The sequence below is a fragment of the Sus scrofa genome, chromosome 10 (assembly GCF_054392235.1).
Source record: "Sus scrofa isolate SSC_HxYL_T2T_F1_AM1 chromosome 10, Sscrofa_HxYL_maternal_Yorkshire_Landrace_v2.0, whole genome shotgun sequence".
In the NCBI taxonomy this organism is placed as follows: domain Eukaryota; kingdom Metazoa; phylum Chordata; class Mammalia; order Artiodactyla; family Suidae; genus Sus; species Sus scrofa.
The window spans coordinates 10,671,294-10,696,695 of NC_139392.1; the positions used below are offsets into that span (position 1 = coordinate 10,671,294).

Sequence of the window (25,402 nt, forward strand, 5' to 3'; positions counted from 1 at the left end):
GCAAGAAGTCTCAAACTAGTCAAAACAGCAGTATGTCTTATACAGGAGTATCCAAGGGAATTAACTTCCATCCATGAATGCTTAACTTAAGATGGACCTAACCATTTAATTTAACCATTGAATTTAAAAGTGTTCTACAGAGACATAAACACCCAGCTGCAATTCAACGGCACTAAGAAGATAAAGAAGGTAGGAAGGAAATGGATTTCAATAAAAGAATAAAGAAAAATAGGTTAGGCAACTTGTGTTTCAATATGCATCACTCTGTTTAATGTAATTACTTAGGAGGTACTTTTAAGAAAACCTTTTCTGGAAGAATTGAAAAATGAAATCTGTTCTGTCTCCATCGGACTACAGCAAGATGGCCTTGCTGGAATGAGAACCAGCTTTATTTTTGTAATAATGAAAGTTTTGTTAAGTTAGAACAGTGTGTAACAATCGGTTAATCAGTTAAATTATATCATTAAACTCTCATAGTTTTGAGAAGGTCAAGATAACCAATGTAGCTCCATTTTTAATCATATATATATTTAACTATATATTTAATTCTATGGATATAAGAATATTATATATATATATATTTAATTCTATGGATATAAACTTACAACCGTAAGTTGAAATAACCAACAGGACTCAGAAGGGACAGTGTGCGTACATTTGGAAAGTCTTGTTTTTTTCTGAAATAAATCTCGTATTTGTGAATTTTTTTCATTTAAAAAAATTCCTGTATGTGCTAGGATATTTCGTTTCAAATTCACCAGCAGAGAGTACAAAACAGGTTTTTCTCATGAGATTCCCATAGAATTTTCCAAATTGAAACACTATTCACCAGTCTTAATTACACTGCCAAGAAGTCAAGATTTTGTTTCTTGCTCTTTGCTTTGTTGTTCAGCAAGAATCCAACACCCCTGAGCAATTTGTCTGCTGAGGCGCGGGAGGAGTTAAATGCAAAAAGTTGAGCGGTAAAAGCAGAAAGTGTTTTACTTCTATCTCATCTGGGACCTCCTAAGGGAAGAAACGAGTGAGCTATGCAGACTTAAGGGGAAATAAAAAAAGAAATTGTCCCAATGCTATGCAGTAATCAACTGGAGAAAAAAAAAATCAGTCCGTATCAGGTAATAAAATATGGAATTAGGGTAGAGCACTTGTCTGAGGCTATATCCTGCAGTAAAGGTTATTTTTCATGATTTATAAGGGTTTTTAAAGATGCTCGCGGAACGCCACCGGAGAAATGAAGACTTGGGAAAGCTTTACATTGTTCTGCAAGTGCTTTCATAATACTTGTTTATGTTTTAAGGTTCGGGGAGGGGGGCTGGGGAGGAGAAACTGTACAGCGAGGTGGAACGGTTATTGACCAGATTGATCATGGGAACAAATCTGCCGGTGGTAACCTTGTTTAATGATATGTTGCTGGGCTCAGCACCTTGCTGAGGCTGTGATTCTTCACCGGCTGGGGCCGCATGATGGATCGCGGCAGGAAGCTGATGGTGCAATCACTCACCGGCCGTCACTGCCACCGCTCCGCCTGACACCGGTCCCCAGTCTCCGCGGAACGTGGCGGCCAGGCTGCCCCGCCCACTGGGAGATGCTGGGGCCCCGGCAGACTGCGCGGCGGCGGGTCGCCCTCCGCTCCGCACCTTCCATTGCAGGGCAGGTCTTTTAAGTTTGGGTTTGTGATTTCTTTTTCCCCAGATTTAAGTCGCCTTATAGCTTCGACTTTTGAATGCACATCTTGTAGCCCCCAGCTCATTAGGGTGTATTGTATTGTATTGTACTTTAAAATGTATTTTATTCAAGTATAGTTAGTTACAATGTTGTGTTAATTTCTGCTGTACAGCAAAGTGATTAAGTTATACATAGACTTTTAAAATATTCTTTTCTATTATGGTTTATTACAAGATATTACAAGATAGTGACTATAGTTCCCTGTGCTCTACAGTAGGACCTTGTTATTTATATGGGTTTATTTTAATGCAGCCAAACAGAAAACCGAGCAGGTCCTGGAAATCTGAAAACATACGCCCTAAAGACCAAAAAATTCAGGGAATATAATTCTTTTATAGGAAGATATATTTTATCATACTTTTCTATTTTTAATAGATGCATTAGTGGGGTAAAATTAAGTGAAGGTCATTTGGCATGATGTGACCTGGACCTATGTTGTTAGGCTAAGACGTCTCTAAATGCTTGGTCTTTTTTTTATCTCTGTCTGTCTGGCAACTATCATGCAATTGTTTGATTAAAAAAAAAAAAAGACAAGCACAATTGGTTTGAGAAAAACTGAAATATATGAGTGAATGGGTTTATCCGGTGACTCCTTCACGTGACCCATCTGTAAGAGTCCCCTATTGCTTATCCCACTAAACCTGAACTGCTCCTTCTGCACAAAGGTGATCCCAAACACCAAACCTGACTCCTGTACTCTCCAACCTGATTCCTTTGGTTTAGTCAGGACCGATTCATTGTCCTCATTATTCATGCTCCTTCTTCTTTTTTTTTTTTTTTTTTTTTTTCTTTTTAGGGCTGCATCCGTGGCATATGGAAGTTCCCAGGCCAGTGGTGGAATCAGAGCAGCAGCTGCCAGCCTACGCCACAACCACAGCAAGAAGAGATCCAAGCTGCATCTGGAACCTACACCACAGCTCCTGGCAATGCCAGATCCCTGACCCACCAAGCGAGGCCAGAGTTTGAAACCTCATCCTCATGGATACTACTAGTTGGATTCATTTCTGCTGCACCATGACGGGAACTTCTCGATGTTGTGCTTGTGTTTTCTTTTTCCCCTACTTGGAATGGTCACTATTTTCCCTCCATTTACCAGCTCTTCTGAAGCCAGCCTGGTGCCACCTCTTACAAGAAGTACTCCTTGATTACTACAGCCTGTTTACCCCTTATATAAGACCTTTTTTTTTTTTTTCTTTTCCTGCCTCCATATCCTCCATCCCCTCCTTCTTAAGCCCCACATTCTATTTGGCAAGACTTGTGTTTCCGAGGATACTAACTCTAATTTCACATCTAAAAAGGGGCCTCGAGACCTGGAAATTTAACTAGTGCACTGAATTGCCTTGGTGGTGAATTTCATTCAGGAATTGACATACAAAATTTATTAAGTTTTTGCAGAAATGCTGGAACACAGGTGTTCTCTTTTCTTACTGCACAAACAAGCCTGTAGGTGTAGGAGCTTCTGGAAAATACCTTGGGACTATGAGCAAGCTATGCTTAGGAGGAAACTGCTGAGGATAAGGCAGAGACAAAGAAAGAAGACATTTGTTGAATCACTGAGATACTTAGGCCTGCCTGATGCCAGCCCAGAAACTATGCAGTTTTGTAAACTGAGTATTTTCTTTGGAGTTCAGCCAGTTTCTCAAGGATTTCTGTTACTTGCTAAGAACACTGCCATCTTCTTTGAACTCAATTGGCATTTATGATAAATAGACATTACTTGATTTGACTTTCCCTTTTTAAAAAAAAAATCTTTTTAGGGCCTGACCAGTGGCATATGGAAATTCTCAGGCCAGGGGTCGAATCATAGCTGCAGGTGTCAGCCTACGCCACAGTCACAGCAACTCAGGATCCGAGCCGCATCTTCAACCTACATCACATCTCATGGCAACACCGGGTCCCCAACCCACTGAGGGAGGCCAAGGATCTCACCCGAGTCTTCATGGGTACGAGTTGGGTTTGTTACTGCTGAGCCACAACGGGAACTCCTTGGCTTTCCTGTTTTCTGAATGAGCAACCAACCTCTCTGCAACAAGGCTGAAAGCTTCTTGAGGATCCAGCACACGGCTTTGACTCCTCTTTCTCCTCTTGGCAATTTGCACCGTGCTGGTACAGAGCAGATGCTCAACACACACTCGTGGTTTCATTCCTCGATGACTAGCCCATCGTTCTTCGGGCTTGTTTTACAACTTGCTGGCTCCATTGGCAGGGGTCTCCAGTGGACTGCAATAGAGAGTCACTGTCATCTCCTGTATCAGGAAGGAGATTTATAGACAAAAGGAGTGATTCAGACTCTACAAGCAGATTTTCACTATACTTCTATTCCGCAAACACCTGCTGGCCAAATATAAGTTCCATTACCTGTTGTCTTGTGGGCATCTCAGTCTTGACTGATTAGCTAAAGTGTTTCCCCAAAATCTCTTGTTATTTTTGTCAATCAACCACCACTGCCCAGACGATTTTTTTTTTCTTTTTTTTTTTTTTAACCGCACTCACGGCTTATGGAAGCTCCCAAGCCAGGGATCAGATCCTAGCTGCAGCTGAGAGCTAGGCCACAGCTGCCACAATCCCAGATCCTTAACCCACTGCACCACAGCAGGAACTCCCAAACAATTTTTTCTCCACTCTTTCTGCTACACTCCCACTTCCTTGAGATCCAGGGTAGGAGGTGATACACACAAGAGAACCGGGATTGTTACAGACCTTCAAAAACTAAAAAACTATCGCTGGTCAATCAAGGTTTTAGAGCTTCATATATTATCAGTAAAAACAGGGAGTTCCCGTTGTGGCACAGTGGTTAACAAATCCGACTAGGAACCATGAGGTTGCGGGTTCGGTCCCTGCCCTTGCTCAGTGGGTTAACGATCCGGCGTTGCCGTGAGCTGTGGTGTAAGTTGCAGACTCAGCTCGGATCGTTGCTGTGGTTCTGGCATAGGCCTGTGGCTACAGCTCCGATTAGACCCCTAGCCTGGAAACTTCCATATGCCGCGGGAGCAGCCCAAGAAATAGCAAAAAAAAAAAAAAAAAAAAAAAAAAAAAAAAAAAAAAAGACAAAAAAACAAAACAAACAAACAAAAAAAAAACAACAAAAACCACCAGATAACTACCACATTGAGATGTAATCATTTAACACACTTGTACTTTATGCCATTAAAACAAGTACAGTTTACACATTATACAGATAAGTTAATACATTATACAGATAAGAAAATTTATACACTAAATATATAGGAAAGTTTATACAATCTCAGAAAGTTTGTATGTTATCTCAACTTTAAAGCATTCAACTTAAGCAAATTTTGTTGGGAGCCTATAAATTTAATTTAGACAGAGGTTCCAAACGCCTAAGACTTTCCAATTAGTCTCATTTCCTGTATAGGAAAGATATTCTGATATAAGCATATTTAAGATATAAAACGGATTTCTGAGAAAGACAAAAACACTTGCTCCATTCCAAGATCGGGCTCTCAAACTTTATTACGCATTACGCATAAGAATTAGCTCTGAGTTTGTTAGAGGACAGATTCCTGGGCCCTGCCCTTGAGGAATCTGATTCAGTGGGACTGGAACGGGGCTGCACGAGATGAGACATGAAATGATGCTGGGATTACTGGTCCACAGTCCACACTTTGAGGAGCACAGCTCTGCACAGCAGTCCGCCTCAGAAGAGCTGCAAGCTTATGTTTTATCAGTTTTCCTGCCTTTCTCCATTATTACTGAGGCCCATGGGTTGTAATTACGCAATTGGAAAATCACATTTCCACCTAAACGCCTTTGATTTTATTTAGTTTCTCAACATGGTTTAGAATCGCAGCTCTATTAATATGTCTAAATTGCTTTTTTATTTAAAAACTAAATGATGATGACTAGTGTGAGTTTCTGAGTTGAGCCGATGATACCTGTAAGCTGATTTAGTTACATGGTTGCCTCCTCACACAGGCACTTGAGTCCTAGCTATTTGGTCTTCTTTATATTATGAATTATATTGCCATCGCTTGAGAGATACTCTGTATATTATTATTAATACTCCTACTAACAAAACGCTACACCAGTCTACCTCAAAAAGTGGCATTAACAAGCTATAGGCACAGTACCTGACAGGAAAAAAAAAAAAAAGCTCGCCTTATAAGCCATGAAAAATAACATTGAACACACACACACAAATGGCTGCACTGAGACCTCCTGGGGGGAGGAGGGATGGAGAAAGTTGAGAATTATAGTTTTCCAACGAGATCTCGCTTGTGGTATGGTTTCCTTCGCTAGCTAACTCAACACACTTTGAGCTACATGTTTAAAGGCATTGTCCTAGCTTTCAAACAAAAAATGTTAGCAAGTTCTGTGGCCCTCAAGAAGCAAAAATGCAAACAACCAAAGCAGTGTGATATTATCCTCGCTAAACAAAAACATTTTTCAACTGTCCAAAAACGTGTGAGAAAAAGACAGACGCATACTCAGACCTAATGCCAGTCCAAATTTCTTCCATCCTCTCGCAAAATTTCTGTTTCATTTAACCATAACCATCTTTCAGTCTGTACCCACTTTATCTGTAAGTCACAAATGTAATTCAAAGCAAAACCGAAACTCACTGGTATTCGAGAAAACAGTAAGTTTCGGTCCAGGTGTACATCAAAGTTATTCCTTTTTGAACAAGAACCTTAATACAGTGATATTGTATTTATAAGAATAAATGACATGCTAAGGGAGCATTCTGTATCATGGACACTTTATAACTACCGGTCCTGTATGATGGTTAACATAAAATGGGCTTAACTGCAATAAACTGGTGTGTATTTTGTACTTGCTTCTTTGTATGTTAGCATTTTAAAATGGACTGTTCTGATAGCTACAACATTTAAAGACCATCCAAATAATATTTAAAGTCTGGGTGGGGAAGGATTTTTTTTTTTTTCATCCCTCCGAATGAAACTAATGCACACTTTTTTTTTAAAGGGAGTGGTTGACATTATTTGCATTTACATGTGATATATCTACAAATACAGCACTATGATAAGCTAAACAATATCCATCAGTTTTCTAGTCTTTGTAAGTTTACTGGAAAACATTTAAGATGTTATACCCCCTTTCATCCCAATGTTTATAAAAAAGAGAAAATGGTAATTAAATAACCTATTACCCATCTAGCTTCATAGATGCTCTTATATAAACATGTTCTCCAAATAATTGATTGTTTGGGCCAACAGATTTGTAAACTGTTGTATTGTACCAGATGGTCGCTATAATAGCTAAAATATAAAAATAAAACTGTTTTCTAGAAATACATTTGTCAGCTAAAATGTTGAATCCACATATACAATATGGATTTATATATATCATTTGTCAGTTTAAGAAAAATACATAAAGCATATATTGATGTTTGATAATATAATTTAGCTGGCAAATTTTAGAAGACATTTAATATTGTTTGCTGAAATTATACAATTCAGATGTATTGACACTAAAGGATATTCTGGTGCCAAAAAATGTTGGAAACATTTTAAAATCTATTTTATCTCCCATTCTTCTTCTACCAACTTAATCAATCTATCTATCAGGCCATATGTAAAAAGCACAGGAAAATATTAAAGCTTTGCTGGGGGGGCCTGAACATCTGCGGACATCATTGAAAGCCACTTAATAATCCCAATGAAAGAAATTTTACATTTTAAAATCAGAGACCTCCTTATGCAAATAATTTTGCCTTTAGCCATTTTAAAACGAATTGAAGGAACGAGAGGATTTTACAGTTTTACATAACACTGTTGAGAACTTTGATCTTACATTAATTAGTTAAGATCTTGACTGATCACAGCAGAAGCAAACTCAAAAATCAGGTCCCTCGCTAAAAATGAGGTATAGCCACAATCTATAATGATAACAATTTCTGCTTTATCTGATCTTATATTCCCTATGTTTAGTGTATTATTGAAGATGATAGAAGTACTTTTTTTTTTTTTTTTTTAGGGCTGCAGGTGCAGCTTATGGGCGTTCCCAGGCTAGGAGTGGAATCAGAGCTTCGGCTGCCGGCCTATGCCACAGTCACAGAATTGTCAGATTCAAGCCACATGTGCAAACTATACCACAGTTCCCGGAAACTCCGGATCCTCAACCCACTGAGCAGGGCCAGGGATTGAACCTGCATCCTCATGATACTAGTCAGGTTAGGTTCTTCTCCACTAAGCTACAACGGGAACTCCTAGAAGTACATTTTTTAACCTTATTGTATAGACATTAAGCTCAATAGTACAAGTTGTGTACTTCAAGCTATTAAGGGTATAAACCAAACATATTTTGAGGTTTTTTGTCTTTATTTAAAGACTGAGATTTGAAAACAAATAACTTTACATACTTAGTGTAATTCAAGGCCATGAGATGCTGTACTCTAGAACATGTCAACTTTAAATGAAATCTATTGTGTTATGATTAGCTGTTTCATTTTGTTTCATTTTTTTCCCCCAGCAAAGAGCTTATGCTAAAATAAAGCTGAAAGCTATATTAAACTTTTAGAAAATACGACCTTCCTTTTATATCCAAGAAACTAAAATTCAGAACCCACTAAACAGCCAATCCCTGCAAAGAATTTCCTTTTCCCTACAGGTAGTAGGAAATGGAGCCCAAATGACAGGACCTCATCTGAGCCTCCCCAGCTCCCCCAGTCTGCACAAACCCACTCTATCAATCATGGCAGGATAATGCATAGTGGTTGCACCTGTGACAGGAAATGATTGAGTGCTGAACACAGGGCCGGCTTCGCCTGTCGCTTTGTGCATTTGTATTTCTCCAGGGCTGGTTTGAGAATTTTCAGAACTTGGGGGTGGGGAAGGAGGCATTCCCATTGTATTTTGAAAAAAGAAATAATAATGCATGTTGATTATGAAGACATAACAGAAATGAGGCAGGAAAATGCTCCGGGCTGGTCAGGTGTGGGAGAGCATTTCGAGGGCCCAGGAGGCAGTATTATGAAGCTGTAATTTAGTTCATGTAAGTAGAGGATGCTGACCATGACCCCTCCTTTGGAGACGTCTCATTCACCCAGTGGCCAAACAGACATTTGTCCCTTTTGGGATCCCATAAAAGAAAAAGAACAAAAGGTCAAGCCTTACCTATTGTCCAAAATGGCTATATAATCTCACTTAGTTCAGGATAAGAGCGGGGAAAAAATTCTTTTTTCCTCTTGTAAGCTCTTCCTGCACTTTTGGGGAAACCTCTGATTTAGTTAAATGGTTGAAGTGCCATAATCTGTTAAGAAATTGAAATTACATCATATAGTTTAAATCATTTTCTGCCAATTCAGCCATTTATTGAAAACATGGGTGGTACAAATATATTTTAAAGTGCCTCTTGTGGCGTTCAGTGTTTCATTTAAGTTAGTCCTTCTGCATAGAACCACACGTGTTTTTCTGCTACAGAAGAATAAAATATTGATAATATATTTTATTGTGCTCATGGCTCACATAATTCGAGTCTGAACTTTTGAAATGACGAAATGAATATTTTTGTTAAAATAATATTACCTATTACAAAATCCTGGAGGGCAGGGAATAAACAAAAAGTAAAAAAAACTCAGTACACTGATTGCAAACGCTCCCCACAAAGGGGAGGAGGGAGAAGAGTAACAATAAACACAACAAATCTGGAAGTGGAAACTCAGTTTCTCGGATTCGAATTCACATTTTTGTCTGAATCGCCCTTGTCTCCGCCACAGGACCTCACCGCAGGCTCAGACTTTTAAAAAGAGTTGTGTTAAAAGTAGACTGACTCTCAGGTGCCTTTTTCTTTCTATTTACTATGATTACCTTCCCACCTTCCTTAAATAGAGGCGACTACAATTACAGAGAAATGAAACGACTGCAGCGTCGAGAGGGCGGGCTTGTTCCAGGACAATCGGATTTTCCTGGGTAATGCACACGCAAACCCACGTCCCGTCTATTTCATTGTTTTCACTGCGGAGAATCCTTTTCACAGCTCTCCACGTCTTTGTTGACCCAACGCCAATAAAGTTGCTTGGCCATAAATAGATCGAGGCAGCGGATTAAGACCGGGGGGAAACTGACGTTCTCTGGGTGCCTACGGATCGGCTGGATCCCCGCGAAGGGGGTAGAGGTTGAGGGGGTGGCGTAAAGGAAACCGCAGAGCACTTCGGCTCAGTGAAACCCAGTTCCTTCACCCCAGACTTGTGGTGGCCAGATGTGCGAGACTCTCTGGACCCCAAGCCTTTTTTCTTCAGCCACCGGTCCTCGCCAAACCGAGGAAACGGGGTGCGAGGTCTGGCGGGTCCGAGATCGGGGAGAAAGGCGGGCTGGTCCACGAGCCGGCTGGACTCGGGGAACAGCCGAGAGCCTTTGGGGCTCCGCGGAAGCTGGTTCCGGCGGAGGGTGGCTCCCTCCCGGCCATCCCGCGGCGCACTTTCCCCGGCAGGGGACTGAGACCTGACCTCCCGGTGCGCTCCGGCCGGGCCCCTCCCGCGCTGCCCACCGCGCGCCCGCTTGCTTGCACCGCCACCGCGGGCGTCTCTTCCGTCACCCCCGGCCCAGCATCCTGCAGGGGCTGGTCTGCGGGGCGAGGGGGGCTCGCTCCCCCCTTGCTGGGGCCTGGAGAGGCTGGGGGAGCTGCGGGGGGCGACGGTGCGGGAGGAGGTCTAGTGGCCGCTGCTCAGACGCGCGCCCTCCCGTCCTTCCAGGGGCTCCCCAATCTGGATTTCGGTGGCACGGGGAACCCGAGCGGCCCCCCAGCCCGCGCCCCCGCCGGGACGGCGAAGGCGTCTTGAGACGGCGCCCGGCCCGGGGCCCTGCAGTGTCCCGCCGCGTCCTCTCCCCGAGCGCCACCCGCCACCTCCGACAGCCTGTCGGGGTCCCTCCTCTGCACCCCTTATCGTGTAACTGACCAGGAGCCTGACTCTAATTGCAGAGTTCAACATAAATCACTGGGTTCACAGAAACCTCGCCTTCCTCCCACTCATCAGCCAGAAAGGGAGGCCGGGGAAACAAAAGACGTAAAGGGAAATTAAGCTACTTCTCACGCGGCGCTGAACTTGGAGGTGCGGGAGCGGCGTGGGGCGCGCGAGGCGGCGGCCGCGAGCCGCGCTTCCCCGCAAACCCCCGAGAAGGGGGAGGTGGGGGGAGCGAGGGAGGAAGAAAGACAAACATCTGGGGATTGGACCATATGCTGAAGCTTTGTCTTGTCCTTCAAAGTTCGGCTGCCCTTGAAGTGATTTGTCAGGCGGCCCACGGGTGACAGGGAGGATGTTCGGCGGGGAGCGGGGGCGGGAGGCGCCGGGGGGGGGGGGGGGGAGGAGAGGGCGAGGAAGGAGGAGGGAGAGGGAGACGCCGAGGGGGGAGCAAAGTGACCCCACCGCCCGAGGAAAAGAAGACTCCAGCATCCGCGGAGGTGCGGAGCCCGAGAAGGGGGAAGCGGGCTGGTTCTGCCCAGACAGCGGAAAAGAACCAGAAGGGAGATAGAAGTGAAGGGAAAGGAAGCCGAACAGAAAGAAAGAAAGCAATTGGGGGCGGGAGGGACGGTGGGCTCGGAAAAGAGGAAATAGACGGGGAGATAAATGCAAGAGAGTGACTGAGATGTCTTTTAAAAGATGCAAGTCTCCTATTTTAGGGAAGGTAGCTTTGAGCTACCCCCCCCCCTTTTTTTTTCTTTTTTCTCTTTTGCCCGCCAACCGCTGAACTGATTAGACTGTAATTAAGGCCATAAAGCCCTCAGATTATCCACCTGTTTATTCACTAAAGTCGGGGTCTCATCAAGCAAATTAGCTGCTTCCAGGCTACACATTGGGCCTCGAGCTTGCCTGATTAATGAAGTTTATTGGGAGCTGTTAAAAACATTAACTGGAGAAAATCTCAGCAATTCGTCATATTTAAGGGATGGAAATTAAATCTTACTATGCAAATGAGAAAAAAAAAGTTTTAAAGCATCTTTAGGGGTTACTATCTGCGTATTTTTTTCTTTAAGATTCTGTTCAGGAAATAGGCTTTAGAATATGAAACCTTATTTGGCCTTCATCAAAAAATCCTCAGTCCCACTCTATTTGGCATTATGGTGGGGAGTAAAAAAGGTAAGAATACTTCAGTTCCCAGTGCAAAGAAATTTTGAAGACACCCAGTCACAAAGCCACCTCTCACAGGCAACCCAATTTCAGAATTAGAGTTAACAGTACACAGCTTCAGAATGAGATTTGGGAGTGTTGCTTAGAGGGGCTTCTTGTTTCATTTGTGGGTGGGTCTGTGATGACATCCAAAGCGACCTGAGACAGGAGGGCAATTGTGTAAGTGCCCTAAGAAGGGAGCACATGTGAGAAAAACAGTCCAGTGGCCTGAAAAAGCATCCCCCCCCACACACAGAAAGAAGATTCTTAAAAACTGGCTATAGAAAAGATTTCTGTACCCCGTGTTTGTCATCATAACCGCTGTGGCTCTTGGACACGTCTGGGAAGGTGTGATTTAACAAGAGAAGTGGGAGAAATATCACTGAGTGGGACGAGGACGTGGAGTGCAAATTGAGAATATAATCCAGAATTTGTAAAGCACCTATTTATTTTAGGTGCCACACAAATCTTTATTAGTGGTTGCAATTATGGAATTGGAAGGATACGAGTTAGTCTTGAAAAGGGGGGAAAAAACTTTGCTACAAGAGTAACAGAAGTCCGTGTACAGATGTCCAGCAAAATATTGAAAGCAAAATGTATCACGAGTAAATATTTTAGTCCGTGAACGCTTCTGGTAATGCAGTCTTGCAAGATTTATTTTTATATCTTTTCTATTATTTTTTCCTAGAGGCATTTTAAATATGCGTGTAGTTTGAAATGTTTGCGGAACTAGTATGTTATATATTTAAAGATGATGTATGTTTTATACTTGCAGTGAAATATATAATATATTCGATTATGTAAAATCCAAATAGTATGTGTAACAAAAAGGACAGGCAAAGCTGAAAGAAAATTCGATAATTTCTAAGAATATTTATCTCACTGTGATAGTTACCTCTTATGGATTCAGTCCTAAAATAATAGATGGATCTTTTTAGTTGTTCTTACTAATATTGGCCTTCAAAATTGATCTTCCTGATAATTCTAACATTTTTATTCTGAAAATTTAAAGTGTTGAGATTTATTCATTTCTCCCACCTTAATGAAGTTATTTACAATTGGCTAAGGAAGTTAGCAGTAATCACTTATATTAATGTTTCTATTTTAAAGGTTCCCAAAACTCCAATTTTTGTATAGCTCTCTTTTGGTGAATATAATATAGCTTTGTGGGGGGAAAAAGTATAAATTCAAAGTCCAGAAAATTCAATAATGACACCCCGAAACATAGATAACCTTGAAAACATCTTCATTTGTCTTAATTTTAGAAATCTTTAAATTATTTGTATACAGTCTCTCTCAAATTTCAATACATTCTAAATATGAACCACAAAAATTTCCTTTTGTTTCTATCAATACTGTGTATCTATCACATTATTTGGCTTATAATATGATTATTTTGTAACAAATAAACTCTAAACCTTTTTATTTAATATTGGAAATGAAATAATCATATAAAAATAGCTTTGGATAATGACTAAACATTCTTAATAGATGCTCTGATCCTGCCTATTGAATTATTTAGAATGCATTTGATACCTATATTCTAATCACTAAGGGATTATTCAGTAAAAAAGCATATATGTGAACCAAATTCATTATTGTTTATGTAAATGCAGATTTAAACAGACTTATTTCTCCCATAATTTTAAAGTAACTTGAAGAAAAACAATTATTCTTTGTGCTGAAAATTGGTCATTTATTAGGATGACTTAATATCTGACTGAAACACATAAATGGAAGAGAGGTAAATTCTCTCAGAGTATTTAAAAATACATTTTCTAGAAATAAAATTTAGGAAGCATTTTATGTCTTACATTTTTAATTTCAAAACATCTCCAAATCATATACTGATCTTAGAATACTTGTCATCATAGTATCACTTGTTAAACAGTTCACTTAAAATATGAATATTTTGGTCTGAAGATAATTTGCCTTTGACATGTACAGTCACACAGGGTGGGCTTCTGAGCTACTAACTAAAGGGTATCAATTATTGTCATTTGTATTTCTGACCTCGAGAGTGGTATGGAATAAAGAAGGTCAAAATGGTCCCTGATGAAAGGAAACTTTTAAAAACGTTGGGAAAAGTTAATGAATTAGATTTTTCCCCGCACCTGACGATATTAGGATTGGGAGATCAAGATTCCCATCAGCCAAATCAAGAATATTCATAGTGGACAGAAAAGCTCAAAGTTTCTTTTTTCCCCCACCAGAGAAATGCCCTCCCATAGCGAGAGGTGGTAATTCACAGAAAAGATTATATTAGCTTGAAGAGTATGTTTAATAAGCAATAAATTTTAAGTACACTCAACCTGATTTTTGTCATATTTATTTCATGGAGCTCTTCATACGTGCTTGAAAATGCTTTTTGTAAAAATATCCTATTTGTTTTATAAAACACGTTTTCTGCTGTGAGTAAAATTACAGTGTTGATAAACCATAATTATTGGGCTTTTTTCTCTTTGCAACAATAATGAAAGTTTAGTGAATGGAACAAAGCTCGAAAAGATGTAGGACACTCCCCTTTTTTCTTTAACTGCCTTTCAGTGATTTATGAAATAAAAATGCTACTTCAGTTTGCCTTTCGTAACTCATACTTCCTTCACCAATTTATCTTCTTAAATAGTCAAACTATTAGGATATAAAAGACGATCTCTCCATGTGCTCCTTATAGGACCTACCGCATTTTTATCAAAAGTGGATGCATAGTTAATATGATCAATTGATTTTAAAAATATATATGTGTTTAATAGAGCAGTATTTGGAATAAAGAAATCTGGCATATACCTTTAAAGAGAAGCCAGCATGCCCATAATATTCAACAAATACATTTAAAATGCTACATTTCTTAGTTTGGGTTCTTAGAACTGATAGCTTCTCTATAGAGACATGCACTAAATGTTAAAACTATGTTTTAGTCACTTTAATACTGTAGAATTATTCATAGAAAAATAGGTACATGAGGATAATAATGTTGATAATATTTTCATTCTCAACTATGCAACTATTTCTCAAATGAAATATGTTTCATTATTTTATATTTCCAAGGCAACCTTTTGAGTCTGGAAAGGTCAGTACCGGGATTTTATTTTGATACATGATATGACCTAATTCTTTCATGTGTTGCTGAGATCCAAAGGGGTAGAGTGTGCCCCTTTCTTTCTTTCTTTTTTTTTTTTCTTTTCTTTGATGTAACTCTAAATTGCAACAGCTAAAATGCCTTCCCATAATTGTAATGAGATCAGTGGGTTTTAAGTATGGAATGAATCAATTATTGTAAGCAGAGCCCCTGTGTAAATCACTGAATGCCAAACCAACCTCAGAATTATAAAATGAATCTTTGACAAGTATTCAAGGTTTCAGCATAGTCTCAATAATGAGGATTAAGTACTTACTATCAACTGAAAGCAAAGTTTTATTCACTTACTAAAGTATATGTGCGTATTCATTAAAAGACGTCAGGTGAATGGGCCTTTAAAAAAAAAAAAAAAAAAAAGCCGATGAGGCATCTAGCAGCAGCACTAAGGGTAAAAATCCATGATAAATATGTCTAGTTTATGTGTTTTTTTTTAATATCCCCAAAACATATTTCATAAAATGGCAATATATTTGAGGTTGGGAAAAAAACTATGTTTCAATGAAAAATAATAATGTATAATCTTTCATTACAATCAAACTCTTAAAAATAGAAAACAAGGGATTATCTTTAAAAAAAATCAGGACTAGCCACTGTCAGTCTTAGCCATTCTTAGCATTTGGTATTTTTCAACGAGGAAGAACAATAGGGTGTAAAGTTTGAACGGAACCGAAGACACATAAAAATCCTAATGTCATGATTTTTGCTCCCGAGGTGCTACCAGAAGAGAGCGATGGGGTTGACATCATTCCCTCTGCCCATATCCTACTTGAGTCTCTTTGCTTTTCTTTCTTTTCCTTTCCTTTCCTTTCGGATAACTGTCTTCTGTGAATTTCCTGGAACGAGTTGCTTAGTAACTTTACAATTTACTGTTGTAAGAGGCGAATCAGAAGCATCAACTACAGAGGCATATTTATGTGCCCTTACCAATTTACTATCACACTTTAATGCTTCACACTTACAAGAGCTGTTGATGTGTTTTGTTTTGTTTTTTAAAGAAAACATTGTAAATGATCAAAACAAGATATTTCTTTTCCTGGTTTATCCTGTCCCAGCTACAGACTTCTTGAAATTATTTAAGTTCTGCATGACAGAGACTCAGAAATGAAATAAACCAGAACACATTAAACTTAAAAATTTTAAATACATTCAAAAACTGCAATATTGAGGTTCTTGGTTTTACATAGTTTCTTATATTTCTATTTAAGCCTTTCAGGCATCATACGCAGACATTAAAAGCATGATTTTTTAAAAACACAGAATAAAATCTGATGTTAAATTAGGTCAATATTCACAACACTTTATAACTCAGTGAAAAAATAAATGTGTATTTTAATTACTTTATTTGGACCACAGTATATACAAAATTAAAGTACTCTGTTTAATCTTTTTCAGTTAAAATCATGTTAAATTAAATGTGCTAAACCAAATTATGCCTATGAAAAAATTAGGAACTGTGACATTGATGCAGATATTTGTTAGAAAATAACCCCTATGTAATAGTAAAAATAGATGACTTAAATAGTATTTTCCCACCACATTTTTTATCAAAAATAAACCATTTGATAATGTTACATTTTCATTTTTCTATGTTTTCTTTCAAATATATTCCTATTGTTCTGGCATACGTGTGTGTCATTTTTATTTTAAGACTAAGATGTATTATTGATGTGCATGTAGAAACATAACGGGTGCCTCAAAATAAATACAAAACTCACACAAGTGAACTGAAAGAGAATACTTACATAGAAACTGTAAACGTATGCCTGAAACAGCTAAAATCAATGTCTACCGAATTCACATGCAAAGGCAAGTTTTTAAGTCGTAGGCTGAACTTGAAAAGAGAAATGATTTCGGAACAGTGAACATTTACAAGTAAAAAGATCATGCTGTCTACTGTGCCATGAAGGCATTTAAATTTGCAGTGAGAGTGTGACATCTGGTGGTGACAAAGAGGAGCATCAGAAGGAAAGGGGACCACTGCAGAGCAGCTTCTGGCTTTGATACAACAAAAGCCCAATTAAAAATAATAAATTCTTCTATTTTTTCTGCGTATTAAACATCTTCATAACATTTTTGTCTCTTCTTAACGAATTTACTAGGAGTCTTTACATCCTTCTTTCCAAAACATTGCCTATGTTAAGGATGTTTTTTCAATAGTATCAAAATAGTGGTCAGCAGCTATTTTTTAAATAATAATAATAAATGTGCACTTAGAAACACTTTAGGAGTTCCCACTGTGGCACAGAGGGTTAATGATCTGGTTTGTCTCTGTGAAGACACAGGTTCAATCCCCCAACCCAGCACAGTGGGTTAACAGTGTAGCTGAAAAAAAAAAAAAGAAAGAAAGAAAGAAGTTAATACTTATTACATTAATTCATAGAGAGTTAGTTTTAGATCACATCTTTGGAATCAAAATGAACCTTTCCTAAAGCTTCCCCATAAACAAAAAATTTTAAATTTACCAAAAAATTAAAGTCATTTTTAGCAAAGAGCAAGAAGGGCAATAAAAAGATTGTAAACATTCAGTTGGAAGGTAATCTTAGTTCCTGATAAGCCCTGATAAGTCATAAAACAAAGTTCTTGATAAGTAAGATATCCTTAGCCCGTGATACTATTTATTAAGATTATCCAAAAGATTCAAAAGGTTGGTACAGCAAACAATGTTGCAAGACTAAAAATCTATTACAGTGGAATATGTTTATATTTTATGAAACTAATCCTGCTTAAAGTATGCAGTAAGTAAAAATTATAATAATTTAAAAAATAGTAATGTTTCATAAAGTAGATTTTTCTGTTATGTCATCTTATAATTTTAACGTGCCCTTCAAATAATTTGTAATAGCCCTGCAATACCAGAATATACCAGAATAACATTTTTTTTTTACCCTTACATGTCAAAATACAGAACTAGGAATTAATGTAGAATTGGTATCATCTGCATTTTCAAAGTGAAATGAGGTAGCCAGAGAGGAACGCTTTTGCATAATTTTTGTTCCTTAAAAGATCTGACCAGTGTGAAAATTGTTCAGAGTTTAAAAAAAAAAAAATCCCAGTAATTGCCATCAGATCTTCACTTGGCTCAGTGTGTGGGGGTCAAGTCTTAGCGCTCCCTGGGTCATTTCTGGTGTGGCTCTTTGATGTCCTCATGTGCCAGGCCCTCTGACTCAGAAGAGAGAATCCGTCTCATCTCCGAGGAGGTTCCTGTCGTCGTAGCGTCTCATGAACCCTCTGTAGTGGCAGAGAAGCTATAGGACCCTGGGATCGGCGTCTGGTTCTTCCTTCCCCACAGCTTTGAGCTGAGTTAGTGCACGGGTGGGTCAGTGGTCTTCCGCCTTCGTGCCGTTTGTGTCCTGCAGGAGATTGACTTTATCAAGGTTTGTTGGTGAATTTGCCCGAGGAGCTTTCAGGAGGCTAGTTCAGATGCTCAAGATCACTCAGTGGTGTGATGGGGAGGGCGTCTCCTGGACCAACATCGCCAAAGACATAAACAGTTCCTGTGAATGTATTCATGAAGAGTTGATATTCCCGCAAATTGATGAGACTCTAGAAAGAATTTTTAGAAGTGAGAAATATTTTTACCATGAACACAAAACACGGCTCTGCAAAGCCCAGGTCATTTTAGGAATGTTTGTCAAAGAATAGAAACCGTTGTTTGTTTGTGTTTCTTCCCCCTCCTCGGGAGATAATTCTTATTTTTACATTAGCTATTGGTGCAATTACATTATGTACAAAAACTCTCTCACCAGGTGCTTCGAAGATAGGAAATCTTTCTTAGCAGAGACCTGTGAATAAGTTAGGCGAAGAAATCTCAGAGCATTTCAGGATAAAAACAACGCTGCACGCCCACTAACAAATGCTGGTGTTCATTTTCCCTGTAAAAATATCCCATTTTTTTTTTTTGTAAAAATGAATTTTTTTTCCAGAATATAGTTTTTGAGGGCCCTTTGGCTGAGAAGCACCGGGTCCCCCCTTCTAACAGCCGGGCTCCCCAGGGTCTGAGCTTCCTCCTGTTGTCCTAGGTCTTAGGAAAAGCTTTTTTTCCTGGCCTTCAATTTCTCAGTGCCTGGCAGTAGTAGGAGTTCAGTGATTTTTATGAATGAATAAGGAAATAATGAACAAATGCACAAGTGCTTCCCCCCCCCAATACCAGTAATTTTCTCCTAAAAGAGAACATAAAATTCTAATATTCATCTATCCATGCTTGAGAGAAAAGAGCAAGATAAGGTTTTTGTTATTACAACACACACACACAGTCACATTTTGTGTGAAGACTTCTCTTCATTGGACAAAAAAAAGAAAAAAGAAAGAGATGAGACCCTTTGCAATTAAGCAAGCCTTGGGGGTCCCTGTTATAGAAGTAGGGAGATGAAATAGGTGACGTTTCAGCCCCCGAATATCTGCATTGATAATGCTGATAATGTTTATACAGTGAGATGCCATCTGCTACAGGAGCATTTGCACACAGTAATGGCCCTGCGCCTGCAATGATATATTTTCCATGCAGAAGCATGTCAGAAATTTGTAACAGATCAATTACGTAGGCCTGGAATAGGCATTCCATTATCATGCTGCCCATGGCCTGAGCATTTAGTCTTCTGATGAGGTTACTATAAAGTTATATATCGTTAGAGCCCTCTTAAGTTCCACATCTTTCCTGATCACTGCTGACCATGCTATTTTTCCATATGATTTTATCCCATAATATTTATTCTCAGGGCTTCTCGTTTGCAATCAACAACCCTTGTAAATATTTCTCTAATGATAACAGTTAGCTTTCCCAAATCAGGATGTGTGTCTCCCCTCTTTGGTAGATAGTGTTACCTTATTTTATTTTATTTTTATTTTTTAATGCTCCAGCTGTGACATATGCAAGTTCCCAAGCCAGGGATTGAACTCAAGCCGCTGTTGCAACCTACGCCACAGCTGCTGCAAAGCTGGATTCTAAACCTGCTTCACCACAGTGGAAGATCCAGAGTTAATTTTTGAAATGCTGGTATCAAATGTGTCCTGGATATTTGTTTTTCTAGAAATGCTGCTAAAATACAAACAGATTTCATGAAACATAAGATGTTTTCTTACAGCTGGTTCATCTAATGTTATCTGGACCCAACCCCAGTCATTCTCTAGAGACTGGCCTGTTTTTGTCCCCCATGGTGCATTAACTTGCTTGGGTTTTTTTTGTTGTTGTTTGTTTTTAACTTTTTTTTATCATCTGTCTCCCTCACTAGAATATAAGCTCCATGGGGACAGGGACCTTTCTGCCTTCTTTATCGCTGTGTCCTCAACGGCTAGAACTATGCCTGCCTAGAGAAGATTTATAAATGCAAGTAAGTGTTCATTTTCCCCCAGTCACTCCATTTAGCACTGACACGTTCTAGGATTCGATTTATAGCTTTAGAAGGGAATTGAGAGTTTGTTTCATCTCATTCTGCAATACCTCCGAGAGATACTGGTGTGACTTAAGCTTCTATTTTCATGACAGAAGGCTCATCACATGAGGAGGCAACCAAAGCCACTGTTGGAAAACCCTTGTCTTTAAAAAAGGATCTTTCGTGGAATGACTTGAAACCTGTCTTGCGGATACATTCACACCAGGTCTGCTTCTGTTCTATGGAACCACAAAACCAGGTCACTTTCTACATCATCACTCTCCCAACATGGCTACACACACACACACACACACACACACACACACACACACACACACTTATTTTCCTCCGTGACTAAAACATTACTGACATTGTTTGTTCACACTGTAAGGTGAGCCAGGCAGGAGCAAGTCCTGCTTTCATGTCCGCAGAGTCAGATGGGAGAGACAGATCATTAAACACGTTATGTTCATAGCCCATGTTAAGCACAGAGAATACGAAGTACAAGATCAAAAAGAACCAAGTAAACTCTAGTTCAGGAGAAAGGCAGCCTCAAGTTCTGCTGACTCACACGGATGAACAAGGTAACGCTCCTCTTGGTCCCGCCCCGCAAGACGAACTTGACACCGAAACACTTCTGAAGCGGGATCTGTGCGTTTTTTCTAGAATACGTCCACAACCGAGTCACGAGGCAAGAGGAAACCCACCAAAAAAGAGCCCCTTATGTCTGGTTTACTTATATGTAAGACTGACTATTATCCTCATCTGCCGGAATTTCATTTTTTTTCTAATTTTTTATGGTCTCTTGAAAGATTGGCTTTCTAAACATGGTTTCGTATTTTTCTTTAAAAAAAATGTGTGATTCTCATACAGAAATCTAAAACTTGCTTATTTCTAAAATGTGATTCTCATACAGAAATCTAAAACTTGCTTATTTCTAAAATGTATGTTTACTTTCCTATGGCAGAAGTTTCCTTTAGAAACACCTCGATCACGCGTGGCTTCTTACACTCGACAGTGTAGATCATCAGCCATGTCGCACGAAGTTACTGATCAAAAAATTCTAAATGGAGATGCTTAGATGTTATACCTATACATACCTATAACTAGGTTTATTAAGTTTGCAGGGGGAAAATTAACAGCTCTAATAAGAGTTAATTTTCTTATAACTTTTAAAATGTTTTTCCCTAAATGTGTTGCTTACCTTCAGTCTTGTTTTTCAAATCGCTCGTATCCCGAAACGCATTCTTCTCTTCACAGGCTCTTAACACAAACGCTTGCTCTTTGGCACCATTATTCTCTTCCATTCACACACTCTCTAAGCTGAGTTTGATCCTTGACATGGGATCCAAGGGATCCTGGAATGGCATTGAAAGAAAGAATAGTTTCCTGAACTCCGAAGCACATACAGCTTTGGTCATTCCCCAGATTTTAGACAGCAACTTTAACATAAAAGACAAACATAAAAGAAAGAAAAACAAGCTGTAGAGGAACATTTTTTTCATGGTTACAGACAGTTCTGTTTCCCAAAGATGGTCCCTGCTGTATTTCTCGCCCCAAAAGCTCTTTGAGAACCCCCTCACTCCCGCATCAAGACACAGCGTACAACTCTCTTCCCCTGGGTTCTGGGAAGGCTTGTCTCTCACCCGCAATAATAAAATTGAATGAAGCAAAAATGAGGCTGTGCAACCTCTGGACGAGATCATAAAAGGCAATGTGGCTTCCATTTGTTTTTTTTCTCTCTAGAAACCTGCAGGCCATGTAAGCCGGTGGATGACCCTGAGGCCTCCATATTGCAAGGAAGCCCAAACTAGCCATGAGCAGAAATCACACAAAGGGACCCTTCCCTGGAAGCAAGAGATCCCTTAGCTGATTGCTGCTCCAGCCCTGCCTCTGCCACCCTTCCGGTGCCAGCTGCCATCTGACTGCAATCAGAATCCCTCCGCCAGAACCACCCAGCTCAGCTTTCCTCAAATTCCTGACCCACAGAAATTATGTGGGACAATAAAATAAGTGTTGTTTTAAGACACGAAACTTGGGAGTCATTTGTTATGATGACCACAACGGGGAGGTCTCATCGTGGCTCAGCAGAAAGGAGTCTGACTAGCATCCATGAGGATGCAGGTTCCATCCTTGGCCTTGCTCAGTGGGTTAAGCATCCAGTGTCGCCGTGAACTGTGGTGTAGGTCAGACATAGCTTGGATCCTGCGTTGCTGTGTCTCTGGTGTAGGCCAGCAGCGGCAGCTCTGATTCCACCCCTGGCCTGGGAACCTCCATATGCCACTGATGGGGCCCTAAAAAAGACAAAACAAACAAACAAACAAACCTGGTTATTATGATAACCACAATGGCTTTCAGAAATTTGGTGCTGAAATGAAGGGTAACGAAGAATAATCTTGTTCTAGGCACAGCTTTAAAAGCAGTGTAGGCTGAGATTCAGAATTCTCTAGTCCTCTAGAGAGGCCTGCCAGCTGTTGATATTTGTACTCCTAGCAGTATCTAAAATGATATTTTATTGTGATTTGTTAAATGTTATTAAATTTTATAAAATATGGATCACATTAGTATAATTTCTTTTAAAAAAAAAACAGTATCTACCTTTTAATTAAATCCTGTTAGAGATTTAATTATTATGTCCTATTATGGTAGGTGGCCAAATGAAAGCCTTTTAAACTCATTTAAATGTCTTACTCAGAGGAATTCCCACCATGGCTCAGCAGAAATGAATCTGAGTAGCACGCATTGAGGACACAAGTTTGATCCTGGCCTCATCAGTGGGTTAAGGATCTGGCGTTGGCATGAGCTGTAGTGTAGGTCGTAGAGGCAGCCTGGATCTGGCATTGCTGTGGCTGTAGTATAGGCCGGTGGCTACAGCTCCAATTCAACCCCAAGGCTGAGAACCTCCATATGCCTCGGATGCAGCCCTAAAAAGAAAAAAAAGGTATTACTCAGAAAATGTGGTAACTCCTGATACTAAGCAGTATGTATCCGCTAAGATTATTTCAGCACTAAATGATGGACTTAAACATGAAGGGAATTTATTTTCTCAAGAAATTCAGGAATCAAGGATCATCCATGAAGGAGAAACTTCTTGGAGTCTCTTGGGTCTGGATCGCCTGAGGGTTGGCTTCATCCTTACACTGAAAACAAGATGACTGCAGGAGTTCTCTTGTGGTGCAACAGGTTAAGGATCCTGCTTGCCATTGCCGTGGCTTGGATTACTGCTGTGGCTGGGGTTCGATCCCTGGCCCGGGAACTTTCACATGCTGCAAACGCAGCCAAAAAAACAAAACAAAACAAAAAAAGATGGCTGCCGTAGCTCCAGGCAGCACATCCAGACCGAGCAACGGCCCAGAAAGAACAGTCTCTTCCGGTGAATTCTTAGCCTGAATGAAAAACTCCTCAGCATTTAAAATCCATTCATTCAACAATTATTTATTCAGCCCTCGATGAATGCCTGCCAAAAGTCTAAGTGCTTGAAATGCAGCTGTGAGCAGAACAGTGGCCTGCCCTATAGGTGACAGGACATCAGCGGGTCACATGGCACCCTGTGGCCATTAAATGGAAGGAATTCTACAACAACAATGATCGATTGAGCCCCATTCCAAGATATTCCAGGTAAAAGGCTCACTCTTCCCAAAATCATGTAGAGGAGGCGTCATTACTTGTACAGAAAGGGACTTTTCCAGCAAGGATTCAATGGGGAAAAGAATGTTCAGTAGACAACTTAGTGGTGTCTGTAAACAGAATATGCTCTTACAGGAATGTATCGTTGTTCAATATATAATATTGACTATACAGTAATATAGATGTCTTACATGATGTTAGGTTAAATACCCAGGATTTTTAAAAGCTATACATAAAATAATCACAACTATATATTTTAAAATCTTGACATATTCAAAAACATCAAATAGCCATGCTAAAAGGCTAGTACCATTTTACCAGTATACCTTTAGTGATAGAACTATTTGTGTGTCTATATATTGTTTCCATGTCTCCCCTAGAGTTTCTTTAATGGTCTTCCTCTTCTTTAAAAAGTTCTTTAAATAGAAAATAATTTCTTATCAACTGTGTCCCATTACATTACCTGCTGCCTAATCTAAATCAAATAAAACAAATTTATGGAGCCTGAAGTATCCTGGTCTCAGATCATAGCAATAACATCTTTTTTTTTTTTCCCCAAGTACTTGCAGCTCAACCAAGAGACAAGCAATTTTAAAGAAAGGAAAAGAACTCCCTTGCCAAGAATCTTCAGGTCAATGATCAGGAATAATGATATCAGAGTATAAATATTTATCAAAGATTAAGGTAATTATAAATTCCCCAAATATATATTCTCACAACTATACTTGGTTTTGGTTAATGTTAACCTATCTTATGTTTGAATTAATTCACAATTGACCAGAAAAATCTGTTTTATAGTATAAAGAAAAATAAAAACCTTTTCTTTCACGTATCCTGATGCCTGGTGGCTACTAAGTTCAGGCCAAAAACTAAGTCGTTTATAGTTAACACATCTCTCTCTTTCCCATTACTCTTTGGTTTCCATTTTCATGGGGACTCCTGTTTGAATGGCTATGACCATGTAAGCTGCTGGGAGACACACATTCTCTTGGGAAGAAAAACTACAAGGTTGACAGGTAGCAGGGCTTCTTTCTCCCACCTTAATCAGGATAATTCACACACACACACAACACTCAGTAAGAAGTGTTTGCAAGCTAAAAAAAAAAAAAAATGAGTATTGTAATTTCTTGGTTGCACTAACACGCTTATGCTCATTAGCAGGGCTCAATTAAAGATTTAAAGAAAGTATCTATGGAAGAGGAAACATTTAGTCATTTGTTCTTTAAAGATGACTACCTGCAAAGCAAGCTTTTCACAGCAAATGTACATTGATAGTCTCTTGTACGCATTTAAAGGGCAGAGGCCCGGGTCTAGTTGTAAGGATGAGTTAACCGTTGACCTCTCAAAACTGTTTGCAAGAAGGCGGTGAGCCCTGCTGTTCCCTATCCGTTTGACATCTCAGCAGCTCAGAGCTGATAGGATTCTTCATCAATCACCTTGATCACAATGGCTGTA

The 25,402-nt window shown here is 39.6% G+C and overlaps 1 protein-coding gene across 5 annotated transcripts in view; it reads left to right on the forward strand.

The window, feature by feature from the left end:
• SPATA17 (spermatogenesis associated 17) overlaps positions 1 to 25,402 on the forward strand; it is a 386,966-nt gene that overhangs the window by 360,823 nt on the left and 741 nt on the right. For 3 of the 5 annotated variants that reach the window (XR_014817037.1, XR_014817047.1, XR_014817058.1), the window contains 2 exons: positions 20,180 to 20,278; positions 22,067 to 22,345. The gene's annotated coding sequence lies outside the window, so the exon portion shown is untranslated. Of the gene's footprint in view, positions 1 to 20,179; positions 20,279 to 22,066; positions 22,346 to 24,507; positions 24,632 to 25,402 lie in introns of those variants that run through there. The other 2 variants (XR_014817028.1, XR_014817057.1) reach the window with 1 other exon arrangement.